Here is a 20,351-nt window from a genome sequence, read left to right as displayed (position 1 = left end):
TCCATTAACCAAGAGTATTTCACTTGTTTGTTGCCTGTGTTGTGTTCTTGTATGACAGGTAGGAGAGGAGAGACATCAACTCCTCCATATACCGAACCAGAGAGGACCCTTCATAGACTTAGAAGGGAAGCAAGAGGGAAGAGAGTACTGGGAGAAGAAGAATCTGAAGGAGAATCTGAGGACAATTTTGAGGAAGCTCTAGATCTCAACATGGATAGAGAAGTTCACAACCATGAGAGAGCTGATGGAAACAATGCCATTCCTGAGAGGAGGGTTCTTAGTTCATACATAAACCCAACCTCTGGGAATTGTGGTAGCAGCATTCAGAAACCACCCATTCAGGCCAACAATTTTGAACTCAAACCACAGCTAATATCACTTGTGGAGAATCATTGTTCATTTGGTGGGAGTGCTAATGAAGATCCCAACCAACATCTCACAAAATTCCTGAGAATTTGTGATACTGTGAAGTCCAATGGAGTCCAGGAAGATGCCTATAAACTGCTTTTGTTCCCATTTTCACTTAGGGACAAGGCAGCTAAGTGGCTGGAATCATTCCCAAGGGGGAGTCTAACAACATGGGATGAGGTGGAAAGCAAGTTTCTGGCACGTTTCTACCCCCCACAAAAGGTTAATAGGCTTCGATCTGAGGTTCAAACTTTTAGACAACAAGATGGTGAAACTCTCTACGAGGCATGGGAGAGGTTCAAGGATTTGACAAGGAAATGCCCACCAGACATGTTCCATGATTGGGTGCAATTGCATATTTTCTATGATGGACTCTCTTATGAATCAAGGAAGGCTGTAGACCATTCATCAGGAGGTTCATTGAACAGGAAAAGACTGTGGAAGAAGCCATTGAAGTGATTGAGACAGTGGCTGAGAATGAGTACTACTATGCATCAGAGAGGCACAACACTAAGGGAGTCATGGAGCTGAACCATGTTGATACAATTCTAGCCCAAAACAAGGTGTTTGCCAAGCAACTAGCAGAGCTTACCAGGCAATTAGAAACAAAGCAAGTGGCTGCAATACACACACAAGATCAAGAGGAAGTAAGCATTGAAGGAGGTGATTGGGAAGAGGCCAACTATGTGGGAAACCAACAAAGGCAATCATATGATCCACATTCCAACACTTACAACCCAGGATGGAAAAATCACCCAAACTTTGGGTGGGGGAACCAACAAACCCAACCACAAAACCACAAACCTTACAACCACAACCAACATAACAATTCCACATACCAAAACTCCAACCAAAGATCATACCAAGCCACACAAAACACTTACTCCCAACCATCATATCATGGCCAAAATAATCAACCTACCCAACCTAATCCGAACCAACAATTTCAAGATCAATTAAACCGGATAGAAGGAATGCTTGCAACCATGAGTCAAGACATAACCGAATTGAAAGCTTTTAAGGAAGAAGTAAATTCTAACCTGCAAAACCAAGGAGCTGCCATCCAGAAGCTAGAAAATCAAATTTTGTATTTGTCTAAGCAAACCCCTGGGACAAGCGTTTCTCATGCTGCCAAGGCTATTGCAAGGGAAGAATGTAAGGCCATAACCCTCAGAAGTGGAAAGAATCTAAAGGAGATCTCAAAGGAAACCACAGAGGATGAAGCAAGGGAACATGTGAGAGACAAGGAACAAGGACAATCTTTTACACCGTCCGCAACAAAAGAAAAAGAAAAAGAGGTCCTGAAGCCTTATACACCTAAAGCACCATATCCTCAACGTTTGATGAAAAGTGAAAAGGATGGTCAATTCTCCAGGTTCTTGGAGATTTTCAAGAAGCTCCAAATCAACATTCCGTTTGCTGAGGCAATAGAGCAAATGCCACTTTATGCAAAATTCTTAAAAGAATTAATGACCAAGAAGAGAAGCTGGAGAAATGAGGAAACTGTGTTGTTAACTGAAGAATGCAGTGCCATCATTCAGCACAAATTGCCTCAGAAATTGAAGGACCCAGGCAGTTTCCAAATCCCCTGCATCATAGGAGAAGTCATGGTGGAGAAGGCCTTGTGTGACTTAGGGGCCAGCATCAATTTGATGTCTCTAACAATGATGAGAAGAATGAAGATTGAGGAAGCCAAACCAACAAGAATGGCCCTCCAATTGGCAGATCGAACTTTTAAATTCCCTCATGGGATAGTTGAGGATTTGTTGGTGAAAGTGGGAGATTTTATATTTCCTGCTGATTTTGTGGTGTTAGATATGGAGGAAGAAGCCAAAGCTTCAATAATTCTGGGAAGACCCTTCCTAGCTACTGCTGGAGCCATCATAGATGTACAAAAGGGTGAACTCACTCTTAGACTACATGATGAGAAATTGGTGTTTAACGTATTCAAGGCAATGAGCTATCCATCAGAATCACTAAGGGAATGCATGAGGGTTGATGTAGTGGACATTGCAGTACAAGAAACTTTTGAGGAAACAATAAAGGAAGTGGCAGAGGAGGAGTTAACCAAGGATATTGAAGTTAGTGACATCAAGGCTGCTGAAACAACCATGCCAAGCATGCCAGAGAGAGTGAAAGAAGAGAAGGAAGCACCAAAACCTGAGCTCAAAGCATTGCCCCCTAATCTCAAGTATGCATACTTGGGTAGTGATGAGAGTCACCCTGTTATCATTAGCTCTGCCCTGAGCCAAGAACAGGAAGAAGAATTGATCAAGGTGCTACAAACTCATCAAGATGCCATTGGATGGACCCTAGCCGATTTGAAGGGGATAAGTTCATCCATATGCATGCATAAAATCTTGTTAGAAGAGGATGCTAGACCCTCCATTCAAGCTCAGAGAAGATTGAATCCCGTCATGAAAGAAGTGGTACAAAAGGAAGTCATGAAGTTATGGCAGGCAGGGGTAATCTACCCCATTTCTGATAGCCCATGGGTTAGTCCCATCCATGTAGTTCCCAAGAAAGGTGGCATAACTGTGGTGCCAAATGAGAAGAACGAACTCATACCCACAAGAACCGTCACTGGGTGGAGGATGTGCATAGACTACAGGAAGCTCAATGAAGCCACCAGAAAGGATCATTTCCCACTCCCATTCATGGATCAGATGCTTGAAAGGCTTGCCGGACATGCTTACTATTGCTTTTTGGATGGATATTCAGGCTACAACCAAATAGTAGTTGATCCTAGAGATCAAGAGAAAACATCATTTGTTTGTCCATATGGAGTTTTTGCTTATAGACGCATGCCCTTTGGATTGTGCAATGCACCTGCCACTTTCCAAAGATGCATGCTGTCCATCTTTTCGGACATGATTGAAAAATTTATTGAGGTCTTCATGGACGATTTTTCTGTGTTTGGAGATTCTTTTCCTAGCTGCCTACACCACCTTGCCTTGGTGCTTAAGAGGTGCCAAGAGACTAACCTAGTATTAAACTGGGAAAAGTGTCATTTCATGGTCACAGAAGGAATAGTCCTTGGCCACAAAATCTCTAATAGAGGCATTGAGGTGGACAGAGCTAAGGTGGAACTCATTGAAAAATTACCTCCACCAAGTAATGTCAAGGCAGTTAGGAGTTTTTTGGGACACGCTGGTTTTTACAGAAGGTTTATTAGAGACTTTTCTAAAATAGCCAAACCCTTGAGTAACTTGCTTGTCTCTGATACACCCTTTGTATTTGATAAAAATTGCATGCTAGCCTATGAACTTTTGAAGCAAAAACTTTCCTCTGCACCTATCATTGCCCCACCTGATTGGAACTTACCTTTTGAACTGATGTGTGATGCATCAGACCTTGCTATTGGGGCAGTGTTAGGACAAAGGAAAGACAATTTGGTACATGTGATTTATTATGCCAGTAAAGTCTTGAATGATAACCAAAGGAATTACACAACCACTGAAAAAGAACTCTTGGCAATAGTCTTTGCATTTGACAAATTTAGATCCTATCTCATTGGATCTAAAGTCATTGTCTTCACTGATCATTCAGCTTTAAAATACTTACTTGCTAAACAAGAATCCAAACCAAGACTTATTAGATGGGTTCTTTTGTTGCAGGAATTTGACATTGAAATCAAAGACAAGAAGGGTGTAGAGAACAAGGTGGCAGACCATTTATCAAGAATACCATGTGAAGAAGGAAGCGCACAAAGCACACATATAAATGAGTGCTTTCCTGATGAACAACTCATGGTAATTCATAAAGCACCCTGGTTTGCAGACATAGCAAACTTCAAGGCCACTGGGAGTTTACCGTTGGAATTTAACAAACATCAAAGGAAGAAATTGGTAAATGATGCCAAATACCTCATCTGGGACGAACCATACTTGTTCAAAAAATGTTCCGATGGCATACTCAGAAGATGCATATCCGAGGAAGAAGGAAGGGAAGTCTTATGGGACTGCCATGGCTCCACTTATGGAGGACATTTTGCAGGAGAAAGAACAGCAGCTAAGGTGTTGCAGTGTGGTTTTTATTGGCCCACTATCTTCAAAGATGCAAAAGAATTAGTGAAGCACTGCCATGAATGCCAGAAAGCGGGGAACCTGCCAAGAAGAAATGAAATGCCACAACAATTCATTCTGGAACTTGAATTGTTTGATGTATGGGGGATAGATTTCATGGGACCCTTTCCCTCCTCATACTCAAATAATTACATTCTTGTGGCAGTAGACTATGTCTCCAAATGGGTTGAAGCAATAGCAACTCCAACCAATGATAATAAGGTAGTCATGAACTTCCTCAGAAAACACATTTTTTGCCGCTTTGGGGTTCCAAGAGCAATCATCAGTGATGGAGGAAGCCACTTCTGCAACAAACCATTAGAGGCATTGCTTCTAAAATATGGAGTCAAACACAAGGTAGCCACACCATACCATCCACAGACAAGTGGGCAAGCCGAAATATCTAACAGAGAACTCAAAAGGATCCTGGAAAAGACTGTGGGAACTTCAAGGAAGGACTGGTCGATTAAGCTAGATGATGCTCTTTGGGCATATAGGACAGCTTTCAAAACACCAATTGGAATGTCTCCTTACCAACTAGTATATGGAAAAGCTTGCCATTTGCCACTGGAGTTGGAGCACAAGGCATACTGGGCCTTGAAACTTTTGAACTTGGACAACAAAGCTGCTGGAGAAAAAAGGATGTTGCAAATTCAAGAGTTGGAAGAATTCAGAGCGGAAGCTTATGAGAATGCCAAAATTTACAAAGAAAGAGCAAAGAAGAAGCATGACAGCAACATAGCCCCAAGGAAATTTGAAGAAGGACAAAAAGTATTGCTCTACAATTCTAGGCTGAAGCTATTTCCAGGGAAGCTAAAATCAAGGTGGTCTGGACCATTCCTTGTCACCAAGGTCTCCAAATATGGACAAGTAGAAATCATGGAAGAAAAGTCACAACGAACCTTCATTGTGAACGGTCAAAGACTCAAACATTACTTGGGAGATGTGGAGGAGAAGGACAAAGTTAAATATCACCTCAACTGAGGAAGCTGACCGTCAAGCTAATGACGTTAAAGAAGCGCTTGTTGGGAGGCAACCCAACCTGAGGTAATACCCTTTTGCTATTTCTTTTATTTGTTTCAATAAAAGGGGTGAAGTAGTTTCTGTGCATTGCAAAGAATTAAGTTTGGTGTTTCACACCAAACAATGAATTCATGGATCAATAATTCAAAGGGGAATGTGTGACTCTAAGTTTGGTGTTCCACCATAAAGATCAACTGAACACAACAACCTTTGAATTATATGAAAGGAACAACCATTCTAAGCAGTCACAGAAATGCTTAAAACCCTTAGCAGCAACTTCATTCCAAAGAGAACTCAAGGATTCAAAGCACAGAGAAGTAAGTGGGAGACTAAGTTTGGTGTTCACACACCAACTTAAGACTCAGATACTTACCCACACATAGTTGAGCTAACCACTCAAGTGCTTGAGAAGCAAGCAACTTCATCACTCTTTGCAGGAAAGGAAACAAGGATCTTAAAGCATGAAGCAACATTTAGGAGAAGAAGGAGAAATCAAATTGTTTCCTGGCAACAAAGAGAAAACAAGGAATTTCACAAGGTGGTATTGTTCCTTGATAATTCTTTAAAAAGGGCAAACAAAAGCATGCTTGTTCTGGTTTAAACTGTAAATGTTGAATCTTTCTGGAATGTGAAGTTTTTAGTATATTTGTCTGTTTATTGCTTTGAATAAAGTGAATGCCTAGATGTTTGGATATAACTTCACCTTCTTAAACAAATGCTTGCCATGCTTGTTCTGTTTCCAAAAATAAAAGAAAAGTTGAACAAAAGTAACTTGGCTCAATTAGTGACAAATCAAGTAGAATTAAGTGGTGGTATGCATGCTTGATTGTTTAGTCAGATCACTAGAAATAGAGTGTAGAATTATCATTTTTTGTGTAGAAATTGAAAACTGTTTATGGATCTTGATGAATAAAAGTCTTTGGCCATGAAAAAGAAAGAAAAAGAAGAAGAAAAAGCCACTGAAAAAGGGCAACCAAATAAGCTAGGCACCAATGGTTTGAACTTCTGAGACAAATGCCTGTGGTGTTTATGTATTAAGGATATGCTTGGATGAATAGGTTCTGAGGAGTGTTTCAACACTCGGTAACTTGGGTTAACTAACCCGGGATTATCAACCAAAAGTCCATTATCAAGAGCAACCTAAATACAAAACATTTAGTCACACAAAGAGGTGCTGGGCACCAATGTCTCAAGAAGAAATGTGAACTAAAATGCCTGGAGTGGATATGTGTAGTGCACTGATAAGAAAAAGAAAATGCCAAAGGCTTGTGCAACACATGACACTAAGCAAACAAGGAGCAAAGAAGCTCTAAGAAAAAGAAAAGAAAAACAAAGAAGAGAAGTGCCAAGGACATAAGAATAACAAGAGGCCATAGCAGTGTTTGATGGATGCAAGGAAAAAGTGATAATCTTACCTGATAAGAATGAAAAAGTGATACTGCAACTTTCTGCATAAAACCCTTCTGATGAACTTCAAATGCTTGCTAATATAGCCAATGTAATTGCTTTCTGTTTCATACTTTCTTCTCAAATAACTCAGGACTTGCTTAGGGACAAGCAAGTATTAAGTTTGGTGTTGTGATGCCAAGGCATCTTAGGCTAGTTTCACTAGCATTTTTTTGTTAGTTTTAGTTGTTTTATGCATTTTCTTGAGCTTAAAGTAACCAAGAATGGTTAAATGAATAACAAAGCAATGAACCATCCAAACAGTATGATTTTGATGCAAATTCCATGAGTTTTTAGTTATATTACTTGAATGCTATGAATGGAAGATTTCTCATGAAATTTTGCAAGACTTTGATGCAATTGTTTGGATGATTTCAGGGAAGAAGAGGCTAAGCAAGGAAGCAACAAAATCAATAAAGGAAGCTTGAATATCACATGTGGAGTTTAAGTTCCAGTTTAAGCCTAAACTGGAGCTTAAACGCCAGAATCATGAAGGCTAAGAAATGCTGGAATTGAAGTTTAACCTCCAGTTTAACCTTAAACTGGAGGTTAAACGCCAGAAGTGAGAAGGGCACCAAGGGGGGCAGTTCCACGTTTAACCTCCAGTTTAACCTTAAACTGGAGGTTAAACGCCAGAAAGGGGAAAAGCACCAGGGAGCCATTTCCACGTTTAAGCTCCAGTTTGACCTTAAACTGGAGCTTAAACGTGTTCGACCAAGTTTCTCCTCCAGGGTTGCTTTCTCCATTTCCACGTTTAAGCTCCAGTTTAACCTTAAACTGGAGCTTAAACGTGTTCGACACCTCCAGGGCTACCTTTCTAAGCTTCCACGTTTAAGCTCCAGTTTAACCTTAAACTGGAGCTTAAACGTGTTCGACCTCCAGGGCTACCTTTTCTCAGCTTCCACGTTTAAGCTCCAGTTTAACCTTAAACTGGAGCTTAAACGTGTTCGACCTCCAGGATGCCTTTCTCAGCTTCCACGTTTAAGCTCCAGTTTAACCTTAAACTGGAGCTTAAACGTGTTCGACCTCCAGGGCTCCCTTTTCTATCTCCACGTTTAAGCTTCAGTTTAACCTTAAACTGAAGCTTAAACGTGTTCGACTAAGTTACCCTCCAGGGCTGCCTTCTTCCATTTCCACGTTTAAGCTTCAGTTTAACCTTAAACTGAAGCTTAAACGTGCTTCCACAAAAGGCATCACTGGAAGTGTCTGGCGTTTAAGCTGCAGTTTAAGCTTAAACTGCAACTTAAACGCCACTCTTGGAAAAGGTTTCTGGGCCAAAAATATTGCGGTTTAAGTTAGTATTTGAGCACAAACATTAACTTAAACTTACTCTGGTATGAAACCCAATTGAATATCATGGTTTATGGGATTGGGCCTGAAGGATTGATGAGTCTGAAATTTCAATTTATTGAGTCATGTGTCATTATTTGATTATCACTAAGTTGGCTCAATGAATGTTACAGAATTTGGATCAACAGCCTCATCAAGATTATGGATCATAAACCCAAGGCAAAAGGAAAGCAGGGAGAGGCCTCAAAGCCCAAGAAACACAACAGAAGCTCAATATAGAAAGTGTATAAATAGGATAGAATTTAAGTTAGAAAGGACTTTTACCTTTTCATTTAGCTAGTTTTCATTTCTTTGTAATTGAATTCAGAGCTATGACTCACTAAACCCCCTTTCATTGGGTTAGGGAGCTCTATTGTAATTCAATGAATCAATAATAGTTTATCTTCTTCTTCAATCTTTTCTCTTGAATTTTGTTAGAAAGCTTCTCGATCTAATTCCATTGGGTAGTTGTCTTGGGAAAGAAACTACCCATAATTGGAATCCTTCGGAACCTTGGGAAAGGAATGGAGGATTCATGCTAGAGAAGCTTTCTCACAGTGAATTGGATTGGGGTTTGGATGGATATTGTGACATGTAATCCTACCAAATTGTGGTTCATGAAACTGTGTGGTATAATCAGTGATCGAGCATCATCTCTTCTTATGAACATTTAAACCAAGGGATTGGGAATTTGTTTGTTTTTAGAGAGAATTGGTGAGCCAAGGGATTGGGATCCAATCATATAAGATTGCCAAGCAAAATTCAATGAACGCATTGGTTGAGGAAGAGATAAACATGTTTTGATTCGGAGATCTCAATATCTCCTATAACCCAATGAATTCCCCATTTCTGATTTCCACTTTCTCTTTACATTCTGCAACTCAATTCATGCAATCACCCCCGTTCCCTTTTAATTTCAGCAATTTAGCTTCTGCTCTTTAATTCATGCAATTTAAGATTCCGCCATTTAAATTTCTTGTCATTTACGTTTCCCGCCAATTTTACATTCCGCAATTCTCATCTAAATCTTGATTCCGCTCAACTAGAACACACTTCTAATCCGAATTGCTCACTCAACCAATCCTTGTGGGATTCGACCTCACTCTATTGTGAGTTTTTACTTGACGATAACCGGTGCACTTGCCGGAAGGAATTTTGCCGATCGTGCAATTTCCTAAATCGTAGCATAACAAGTTTATGCGCATCACAATCCCAGCCTATAGAGACAAAGGCGGTTCCCTTGAAGATAAGCTGACTTCGTCCAAAACAGGATAAGATAAGATAAGATAACTAACTTATCTTATCAGAAAGGTCAGCCCACACTACTATAAATACACTGGAGTACCCAGGTATAACTCATACTCTGATTCTACATAAAACCTACTTAATACCCATGCTAACTTAAGCATCGGAGTCTCTTGCAGGTACCCCCCACCCTCCGGTGGCCGAGGATCAGCAGTGCAGCAAGTCCAACAAGTCGGACACAACAGCTCCGGCAGCCACCAGCCAGCCGGACACACCATCTCCGACCTGTACCGAAGATCTCATCCGAGATCGACCTCTAGTTTCAGGTAACCCTCGGAATAGGTATGTTCACATGAAGGGATACAAACATGTCGAGGAATTTTGAGTATATTCTCTTTTCTACACCACCCTTGAGTCTTTGGGGAAAAGGTGCATAGAGGTTCAGAATCTCCTTCTGTGTAATTTTGGTTTCTTGGTGACACTCTTCCTGCTTCTCTGTTGAAGTATCTCCAGAGTGTTCTAAGGGTTTGTTCAGTTCTTTCTCAATCCCCTTATCACTTATAGTGACCATCTTGTAATCTTCCCATCTTACTTTCTTTGCTTCACCTCTCGGGTTTTTCTCTGTGTCACTTGGGAAGCTATCAGTAGGTTTGGGAATCTTCTCAGAGAGGTATCCCACTTGAAATTCTAGCCTCTTGATGGTGTCTCCCTGGTTCTTGATATTGGCTCGAACCTCCTCCTTGAACACCTTGTTATCTTGAATTTCCTTACATATACCCTCAAGTATGGTCTCAATCCTTGAGAATCTATCTTCGGATGATGGTAAATTGAGATTGGAGGGATGACAAGGGCTATTTTGGTTTTGGTATGGATGTTGAGAGGTGTTGTTAGGTGGGTGCTGATATGATCTCTGTGTGGAATGTTGGTGAGCTGCATTATTGTTAGGGTTGTGGTGTCTCTGATCTTGGCCTTGATCTTGTTGATTTCCCCACCCAAAGTCTGGGTGGTTCCTCCAACCAGGATTATAAGTTTGGAGTATGGATCATGGGTCTGCCTAGGTGAATTTCCAATATAGTTGGCTTGTTCCTGATCACCCTCTGCTTCTTCATTCACTCCTTCTTAAGCTGCTGCTGAGGTGGTGATTGCTGCTATTTGGTTCCTCTCCATCTTTTTGGTAAGGTCAGCCAACTGCTTGGTGATCATCTTGTTTTGAGCCAGCAATGCATCCATGTTGTTTAGCTCCATCACTCCTCTAGTGTTACCTCTTTCAGAGGCATAGAAGTAGTCATTCTCTGCTACAGTCTCAATGACATCTATGGCTTTTTCAATGGTCTTCTTCTTGTTCAGAGATCCCCTAGATGAGTGGTCTACTGCCTTCTTTGATTCGTAAGAAAGACCCTCATAGAAGATGTGTAACTGCACCCATTCATTGAACATATCTAGCAGGAACCTTCTTGTCAAGTCCTTAAACCTCTCCCATGCTTCTTATAGAGTTTCACCATCTTGTTACCTGAAGGTTTGTACCTCAGCTCTCAACCTGTTGATCCTTTGAGGAGGATAAAATCTTGTCAAGAATTTGTTCACCACATCTTCCCAGGTTGTTAAACTCTCCTTCGGGAAGGATTCCAGCCATTTAGATGCTTTGTCTTTGAGTTAGAAGGGAAACAGAAGCAGTCTATAGGTGTCAGGATGAACACCATTAGACTTCACAGTATCACTTATCCTCAGGAAGGTGGTTAGATGTTGATTGGGATCTTCTTGGACACTTCCTTCGAATGAACAGTTGTTCTGAACGAGGGTGATGAGCTGTGGCTTTAGTTCAAAGTTATTGGCATGTATGGTTGGCTTTTGGATGCTACTTCCATAGTTTCATGGGTTTGGATTTATGTAGAATCCCAGAACTTTTCACTCTTTCCCAGCATGATGCACTGGACCTTCTCTGCCATGGTTGTGAGCTTCTTCTTCATGATGATTCTCCATATTCTCATCCATGTCTGGTTCAAAGTACTCTTCCTCTTCCTCAGCACCAACCACTCTCTTTCCTCTTGCTTCCCTCCTTAATCTAAGGAAGGTCCTCTCAGGTTCAGAATCAAAGGAAGTTGAAGCCCCGCTTCTTCTACCTGTCATACAACCAACAAGGCCAAAGCAAAAGGGGGATAGAGAGTATTCTTGTAAAAAAAAGTACTGTTAGTGTGAATGATGCAATATATCAAACAGTTAGTGGGTTAGTGAACTGAATTGTCACAATTAAGAGAATATCTCAAACGGGTAAGGGGTAAAGGGAAGAAAATAACTGAAACTGAAAGTAAATTACTCAAACAGAAATTAAATCAGTAAAAGAAAAAAAAAGTGCTCAATCTTGTTATCCACCAATTTAATCATTATTGATACAAAATCAATCACCAGCAACGGCGCCATAAACTTGATGCACAGAAACTTATCTCTCAACAGATTTCCCTCGGCAGGTATATCGAATTGTCATCAAGTAAAAACTCAAAGTAGAGTGAGGTTGAATCCCACAGGGATTGATTAGTCAAGCAACTTTAATTGGAGGAATGTTCTAGTTGAGCTAAGAAGAATTTAATTTGAGAATTACAGGAAATTAAATGGCGGGAAAGTAAATAGCAGAAAATGTAAATGCTGGAAATAAAGAGCAAAATATAAATGGCGGAAAGTAAATTGCAAAATCTTAAATGGGGAATTGGGAAGATGAGCATAAAAGTAAATGGAAAAAAGTAAAGAGAATGGGTAAGATCAGAAATGGGGAGTTCATTGGGCTCAGGAGATGTTGTATTCTCCGAATCAAGTTCATTTTCATCTCTTCCTCAATCAATGCATTCATTGATCTCCTTGGCAATCTTAAGTGATTGAATTCCAAATCCTTGGTAATTCAATCTCTCAAATCTTTATCAATAGCCAATTCCTTGGTCTAATTTCTCATGAGAAGAGATGAAGTATGGTCACTGATTATACCACATGTATTTCCAAATCAAAGTATTGGGAGAATTATATGTCACTATATCCGTCCAAACCCCAATTTGGTCCAACATGAGAAAGAATTTCTAGCATGATCTCTTCATTCCTCTTCCAAGGTTCTGAAGAGATCCAAGTATGAATAGCTTCTTTTCCAAGACAACTACCCAATTGGATAAAGATTGAAAGCTTTCTAGTAAAATCCAGAGAAAAGAAAGAAGAAGAATAATGAAAACTATTATTGATCCATCAAATTACAACAGAGCCCCCTAACCCAATGAAAGGGGTTTAGTTGTTCATAGCTCTGGGAATGGAAAACAAAGATGGGAAATACATTCTAAAAGTAAAACTAGAAGTTGCAGAGAAAGTAAAATTATACAGAGAGTAGTTCTCCTAATGCCAAAAGCTCCCTTTACTAGTTCAAAACTACTCTTATATATACTACTCTTCTGATCTTCTAGTTTGCTCTTCAAGTCTTGGATATGGGCCTTTGGATCTTTGAGTTGAAGCAGTTATCATCTTCAGTGGGCTTAGCTTTACTTGCAGAAAAAGTGTGAGTTAGGCATGGACGTTAGTTAGGACGTTAGTGGTGTTAACGTTAAGTGAAAATGTGGGTTCGAGAACGTTAGTGACGATCACCTTTTTCACTAACGTTCCTAACCCAAAATGGTCCACGTTAACTTCAAGGTTAGTGGCACTAATGTGACCACTAATGTTTCCTCTTGGTCCTTCGCAAACGTTATTGGAATTCACCTTTTCCAATAACGTTTGCTTGTTGCCCTACCTCCCTACGTTAGAGTCCACGTTAGTGTAGCTAACGTGACCCTTAACGTGGGCATGCCTCAGCTTCGAGAGCGTTAGCGACACTTACCTTTGTCACTAATGCTCCAAACGTCCCTTCCCACGTTAGTGCCTCACGTTAATTGTATTAACGTGACCACTAACGTGGTGGTGATTGCCATCTCCAACGTTAGTGACAAAGGTGAGTGTCACTAACGTTGGCTCATCATTTCTTTCCTCCACGTTAGCTTCCACGTTAATGTAATTATCGTGGCAACTAACGTGGCTAATAGTGGCTTGGTCCAACGTTAGTGACAAAGGTGAGTGTCACTAACGTTGGCTCTTCCTTGCTCCTCCCACGTTAGAGTTCATGTTAATATAGTTAACGTGACTCTTAACGTGGCCAATTGTACCTTTTGGAACGTTAGTGGTATTCACTTTTACCACTAACGTTGGGGCTCTCTTTTTCCTCCACGTTAGCTTCCACATTAATGTAGTTAACGTGGACACTAACGTCAGCTATGATGGCTCACGAAGGCGTTATTGGTGTTCACTTTTCTTATTAACGTTGCAAGCTAGTCTCCATTCCACGTTAATGGTCACGTTAGTTAGACTAACGTGGCTATTAACGTGGCATCTTCCATGCTTCCTTTGTCCTGAAATCAAGCAAGTAAAATGCATCAAAGCTAGGTTCTAACTCATGAGATCATGCATCATCCATTTTATCATTCAATTCATGCATAATTCTCATAAAATCATGTAAAATTCACAATGTTTGCTTGAATCAAGATGTAAGTGATTATCTACCCAAAACTTGCTTATTAACTAAGAAAATGCATGAAACTACCCTAAAACAGTAATGAAAAGGTCAGTAAAACTGGCCAAAATACCCTGGCATCATGGGCTGGTTGGTCCAAACCTTGATAATGTGGGCTTGGAAATATGAGCGAAGTCGTCGAGATGTTAGTATGACAGCATAAGCAAATTTTTCTATCTTTTGATAGTTCAATTCAGACCCTTATAATGCTTTGCTGATGAAGTATATAGGTTGTTTTCCACTGTCATCTTCTCGGACCAGTGCTGAGGCTATTGCCTGATTTCCCACCGCGAGGTACAATGCAAGTGGTTCCCCTTCCCGTGGCCGAGTTAGGATAGGTGGTTTTCCCAGGAATCTTTTGAAATCTTGGAAGGCCTGCTCGCACTCCGTTGTCCATTCGAACCTCTTTCCCTTCTTTAGAGTGGCGTAGAAGGGTAGAGATCTTATTGCCGATCCGGCTAGGAATCTGAACAAGGCTGCCAATCTTCCATTGAATTGTTGTACCTCTTTGACACAGGTCGGACTCTTCATGTCGAGTATAGCCCGACATTTATCCGGATTTTCTCGATTCCTCTTTGTGTGAGCATAAAACCTAGGAATTTACTGGCTTCCACCGTGAAGGTGCATTTTGGCGGGTTAAGTCGCATGCCATGCCTTCTTATAGTGTCGAACACTTGAGTGAGGTCGGACAACAACAACTCTTCACTTTGTGTCTTTATTAACATGTCGTCCACGTAAACTTCCATGACTTTCCCGATGTGGTCTACAAAGACTTTATTCATTAAGCTTTGATAAGTTGTTCCTGCATTTTTGAGTCCGAGTGGCATGACGATGTAGCAGTAGTTTGCTTTCGAGGTTAAGAATGAGGTTTTTTCTTGATCAGGTGGGTACATTGAAATTTGATTGTATCCTGAATAGGCGTCCATAAACGAGAGGTATTTATATCCAAAGGAGGCATCCACCAAAGCGTCGATACTTGGGAGTGGATAAGGATCTTTTGGGCAGGATTTGTTGAGATCAGTGTAGTCGGTGCACATCCGCTACTTCCCATTTGATTTTTTCACCAAGACGACGTTAGCTAGCCATATTGGGTACTTAACTTCTCTTATGACTCCTGCCTCCAGTAGAGCTTGTACTTGCTCCTCCACAGCTTGTGATCGTTCGGGTTCGAGTTTTCTGCGTCTCTACTGTACTGGCCGAGATCCAGGGTAAACTGCCAACTTGTGGCACATTAACTTAAGGTCTATGCCTAGCATGTCTGCGGCCTTCCATGCAAAGAGGTCGATATTGTCTCTTAAGAACTGTATGAGTGTCTCCTTTATATTTTCTTTTAGGATTGTGCCGATATTGGTTGTTTTGTCTGGGACATCTCCGATATGGACTTTTTCTATTTTGCCTTTGGGTTGTGGACGAAGTTCTTCCCGTCCTCAAACTCCTTCGAGTTCAATGGTGTGGAATTCTTCTCCTCGGCCTCTGAGGTTTAGACTTTCGTTGTAACAGCGGCGCGCTGTCTTCTGATCTGCTTTTATCGTAGCTATTCCTTCTGTGGTTGGGAGCTTCATGCACCGGTGTGGAGTTGAGACTACTGCGCCGAGCTGATTTAACGTTGTTGATGACAAGTCATCTTAGCCTAGTTTCACTAGCCTTTTTCTTTATTTTTATTTGGTTTTATGCACTTTCTTGCATCCTAAGTAAGTAATTTGGAATGAAAATGCATGACTTCTTTGAATCAAATAACCACCATGTAATTGATGCTAAATCATGAGGTTTAAGCCAAATTTAATTGATTTCTAATGATTTATAAACTTTGTGAATTTGGAGATACTTTGATTGGTTGTTTTGATTAAATGTAGGTGAAGGAAAGAAGAAAAGAAGAAAGCGTAGCCTAAGAAGTGTGGCCCAAGGAAGAAAAAGTGTGGCCAAGAAAGGAGGAAGTGTGGCGCAACAAACCATGAAGCTCTCTCCAAGAGCACCAAGCTCAGCTCACAAAGTGAGCATTATCGAGAGCACCAAAGGAAAAATTCAAAGAAAATAAAGTGCAAGTGCATGCTCCAAGACTTGAACCCATGACCAAAGGGAATGAGGGAAGCGCTACTCACAAGGAAAAATAAGCCAAAAATGGCCAAATGCATCCCCCAAAGTTCGAACCCCACACCTTGAGGAAGCAAGGAAGCAAGGCAACCAAAGAAAAGGGGCAGCGCATGCTTCCCATGGGTTTTGAACCAAGGACCTTCCCTTGGATGTCCCAAGGCTCAGCTCACTTGGAGAGCTGAGCGCTACTTCTTGGTGCATGAGGCACATCTTGACACGGCCAGGGAGGAGTGGAGTGCGCATGACACGGTCCAAGGGCAGCGCGTAACAATTGGCACCAAGGCACCAATGCTCAGCTCACAAAGTGAGCTGAGCTCTCCCCTGATGCATCCCAAGCAACAGCACGCTATGCAAGGCCTCCCCACACTAAGTCACAAAGCTCAGGTCACTTTGTGAGCTGAGCATCCCCCTGGGAGGTGCATTTGGGCTGAAAATGAAATTTAAAATTCCAACTTAATTCATTTCTTCACCAAATCAAAAGCCCATCCAAATTCCAATATCCAAGAATAGAAAGTGTATAAATAGGAGTTAGTTTGATGTAATTAGGACCTCTAGACTTTACTTTGAATTTTTCTTTTAGCTTTCATTTTCATTTTTGAGCTTTTACTTTTGAATTTAGATCTTAGAGAATTGGGAAGGAGAATTGATCTCTCTTCTTCCTTGTTCTTACTTAAGCACTCTTTACTTTTCTTGGTTTTGATCTTGGGTAGAGAATTGAAGAACTTCTGTTTCAATATCACCTTGAGATCTTGTTTAAATTTTCTGCATAATTGAATTCCAATTTCCATTTACTGCTTCATCTTCTACTCTCTCTGCAATTTACTTTTCTTTGTTTCTTTTGCAATTGTTCTTATTAGATCAAGGAAGGATTTGAGATCTAGACTTGTTATCTAGTCTCTTCCACTCCTGAGATCTTCAACCTCTTTTACATTGCTGCAAATTAAGCACTGCCTTTCTGTCTTTACAATTCTCAAAGCATTTTTACTCTTCTGTTTGAGATCCATTCCAATTCAATTCATCTTTTGCTTTGCTGTTTGATGCAATTTAATTCTGTTTATTTAAATCCTGCAATCCCAATTCCCAATTCCTTTTATGATTCAAGCAATTTACATTTCTTGCACTTTAAGCTTCAGCCATTTACATTTCTTGCAATCTAAATTTCAACAATTTACATTATTTGAACTTTAAGATTCTGCTTCTTTACTTTCCTGCTCTTTAATTTACTGCACTTTACCCCTCTCCCTTTACATTTCAAGCAATTTCGTTTCTGCAAAGCACAAATCACTCAACCAATACTTGATTCGCTTGACTAAATCAACCACTAAACTAAAATTGCTCAATCCTTCAATCCCTGTGGGATCGACCTCACTCATGTGAATTATTATTACTTGATGCGACCCGGTACACTTGCCGGTGAGTTTTGTGTTGGATCGTTTTCCACACATCAGTTGTCTGACCTATTAGGGCATTGTAGGCTGAACTCACGTCGACCACAATGTAGTCTATATTGAGTGTCCTTGATCGGTTTCTTTTTCCAAAGATTGTGTGTAGTGAGATGTATCCAAGTGGTTGGATTGGAGTGTCTCCCAGCCCGAATAGGCTGTTTGGATAAGCTCTGAGTTCTTTTTCTTCTAAGCCGAGTTTATTGAAGGAGGTTTTGAATAAGATATTAGCCGAGCTTCCCTGGTCTACCAGTGTGCAGTGGAGATTAGCATTGGCCAATATGATAGTGATGACCATGGGATCGTCATGCCCCGAGATGATGCCGGCTGCGTCCTCTTTAGTGAAAGTGATAGTGGGGATGTCTGGTGCTTCTTCTCCTCCCTCAACGTGATATACCTCTTTAAGATGTCTTTTGCAAGATGATTTAGAGATTCCTCCTCCCGCGAATCCTCCTTGTATCATGTGGACATGTCTCTCTGGTGTACGTGGTGGTCGTTTAGTCCGTCGGACATCTTCGTCCCTTCTTCTTTTTCTTGGTTCGTCTGCTCGGCTGGCTAAGTACCGATCTAATTTTCCCTCTCTTACTAGTTTTTCTATGACATTTTTTAAGTCAAAACATTCATTGGTGGAGTGTCCATAGATTCGATGGTATTGACAATATTCAGCCCGATTTCCTCTTCCTTTTTTTCTTTTGAGTGGTCGAACTGGGGGTATCTTTTTAGTATGGCACACTTCTCGGTAGACATCTACAAGAGACACCAAAAGACGGGTGTAATTATGGTATTTCTTGATCTTTTCTCCATGCTGATCTTTTTTCTTGGACTCTTTGTCCTTATCTCGGGAGGAATAGGAGAATCCTGATTTCGAGGTCTCTCCTAATCGAGAGTTTTCCTCTATGTTGATGTATTTCTCTGCTCGTTCTTGCACTTTATTCAGGGATGTGGGATGTTTTTTTGATATTGATGGCGGCCGGAGCTATCGTGTCCGATTTGTTGGGCTGGCTATGCTGCTGATCCTTCATCACCGAAGGGTGGTGGTACCTGCAAGGAACTCTGATGCTTAAGTTAACAAGGGTATTAAGCAGGTTTTTAGTAGAATCAGAGTATGAGTTATACCTGGGTGCTCCAGTGTATTTATAATAGTAGGGGATGACCTTTCTGGGGATAAGAAAGTTATCTTATCTTATCTTATCTTTGAGTGAAGTCATCTTTATCTTCAAGGGAACCGCCCTTATCTCTATAGGCTTGGGCTGCCTTTGGATTTGGGTTGTATTCCTCTGTCTGGGCCCTTATTGGGCTTTTCTTGGCAATTTGGCCGACTTCTTTGAGAAGAGGTCGGATAATGCTGACCTGAAGAGGTCGGTCGACTTGTCGTCAAACATCCCGAGTCGAACAGCTCGACCCATGGTATGAACAGATACCTTGCTTGCAAAGGTTGAAGTATGATATTTGGAGCTCCTTGCTCATGCAAAGTGATCCGTCATGGCTCCGCCAAGTATGGTTCACCTGTGGGATGCAAAGATGTATTAGTAGTGCCAACAGAAGAATAGGAAGTAGCGGACTCCAAGTCATTCTCGGTACCGTCTAGTGATTCGGTATGCTCCTCAAGTGAGGCTGAAGTACTAGCCGTATAGGCCAACCGCCGTCTAGCTTGCCGAGCGTGTAATGTAACAACCCTGATTTTCGAGTACATGAGATCTTTTCTGAAAGTACGGATTTCTCCGGAAGATCAGTAAAGGGAACACCTCTGTTATATCATCAAGCATCTCAATCCTCATTATCATTATGTCATCCTTAAGCTAGAACCTCCTCTGAGGCAAGCTCGATAATGCAATCGGGAAGAACCTAGTTTTTGAACCGTATCGGTTGGCAGTTTTGATTATGATTTTTGTAAATAGTCTCTGTTTGACGAACCGGACTCGATTCATGAGAGGATAGAGATAATAGTATAATATTATCATTATATTAGTATTAGAAAATGCTTGAATAATATTATAAGGTTACCTGGTCTGTTTTTGTTAAAAAACAGAAAATCGGTTTAACTGGATTTATGGTTTACTGGTGCAGCTTAGCACCAGCACTCTCTGATGAATTTAGCAATGCTAAGGCCTCATTATACATGTTCTATTCTCATAATAAATATGTTACTAGTGTCATTTATGCTAGTAGCTCAGAAAATAATTTTTAGAGATGTTTTTACGAGTGTTCTGGTACACCTAGTTTTAGTAGTTGTACACCAGAGATATTTTAATATTATTTTTATCCACCTCCAAGCCAACCAATCACAACTCACCTTACACCCCCAAGTCCTCCAAGGCTGTCTCATTTCATCATTTTGGCCGAAAATAATAAGAGAGAAAAGAGAGAAACTTTCATGAACACTTAATCTTCAAAGCTTGATTTCTTCTGAACTAAAACTCAAATCAAAACTCCGATTTCACCAAAATGATCCTCCCTTCTTCCTCTACATAAACATGTAACTTATCAAGGATGGAAATAAGGTGAGATGGCTGTTCCTTTCCCCTTTCAATTCGGTTTTCAAGCAAAACCATGTAAAACATGTGTTTTCTTGATGTTCTTCCTTAGGAATCATGCTTAACTTGACTTGAGGGCCAAGAAACGTGAATTTTCAGCAATTATAAGGTGAGATATCTCTTCCTAACATACTGAGTGAGATTTGGTCAGTTGAGAGTTTTTGGATTTAAAGTTGTTCTTGATGTGATTTAGGAGGAA

At 40.7% G+C, this 20,351-nt stretch overlaps 1 non-coding gene across 1 annotated transcript; it reads right to left on the bottom strand.

The window, feature by feature from the left end:
* Window positions 1–636: 636 nt before the first annotated feature.
* On the bottom strand, window positions 637–740 carry LOC112726069 (small nucleolar RNA R71). Its single transcript, XR_003165138.1, has one exon. It is a non-coding gene; the product is annotated as a small nucleolar RNA R71 (small nucleolar RNA).
* Window positions 741–20,351: the final 19,611 nt, after the last annotated feature.

Source organism: Arachis hypogaea, chromosome 11 (genome assembly GCF_003086295.3).
Source record: "Arachis hypogaea cultivar Tifrunner chromosome 11, arahy.Tifrunner.gnm2.J5K5, whole genome shotgun sequence".
Taxonomy (NCBI): domain Eukaryota; kingdom Viridiplantae; phylum Streptophyta; class Magnoliopsida; order Fabales; family Fabaceae; genus Arachis; species Arachis hypogaea.
This window is presented reverse-complemented; position numbering and strand designations above follow the sequence as displayed.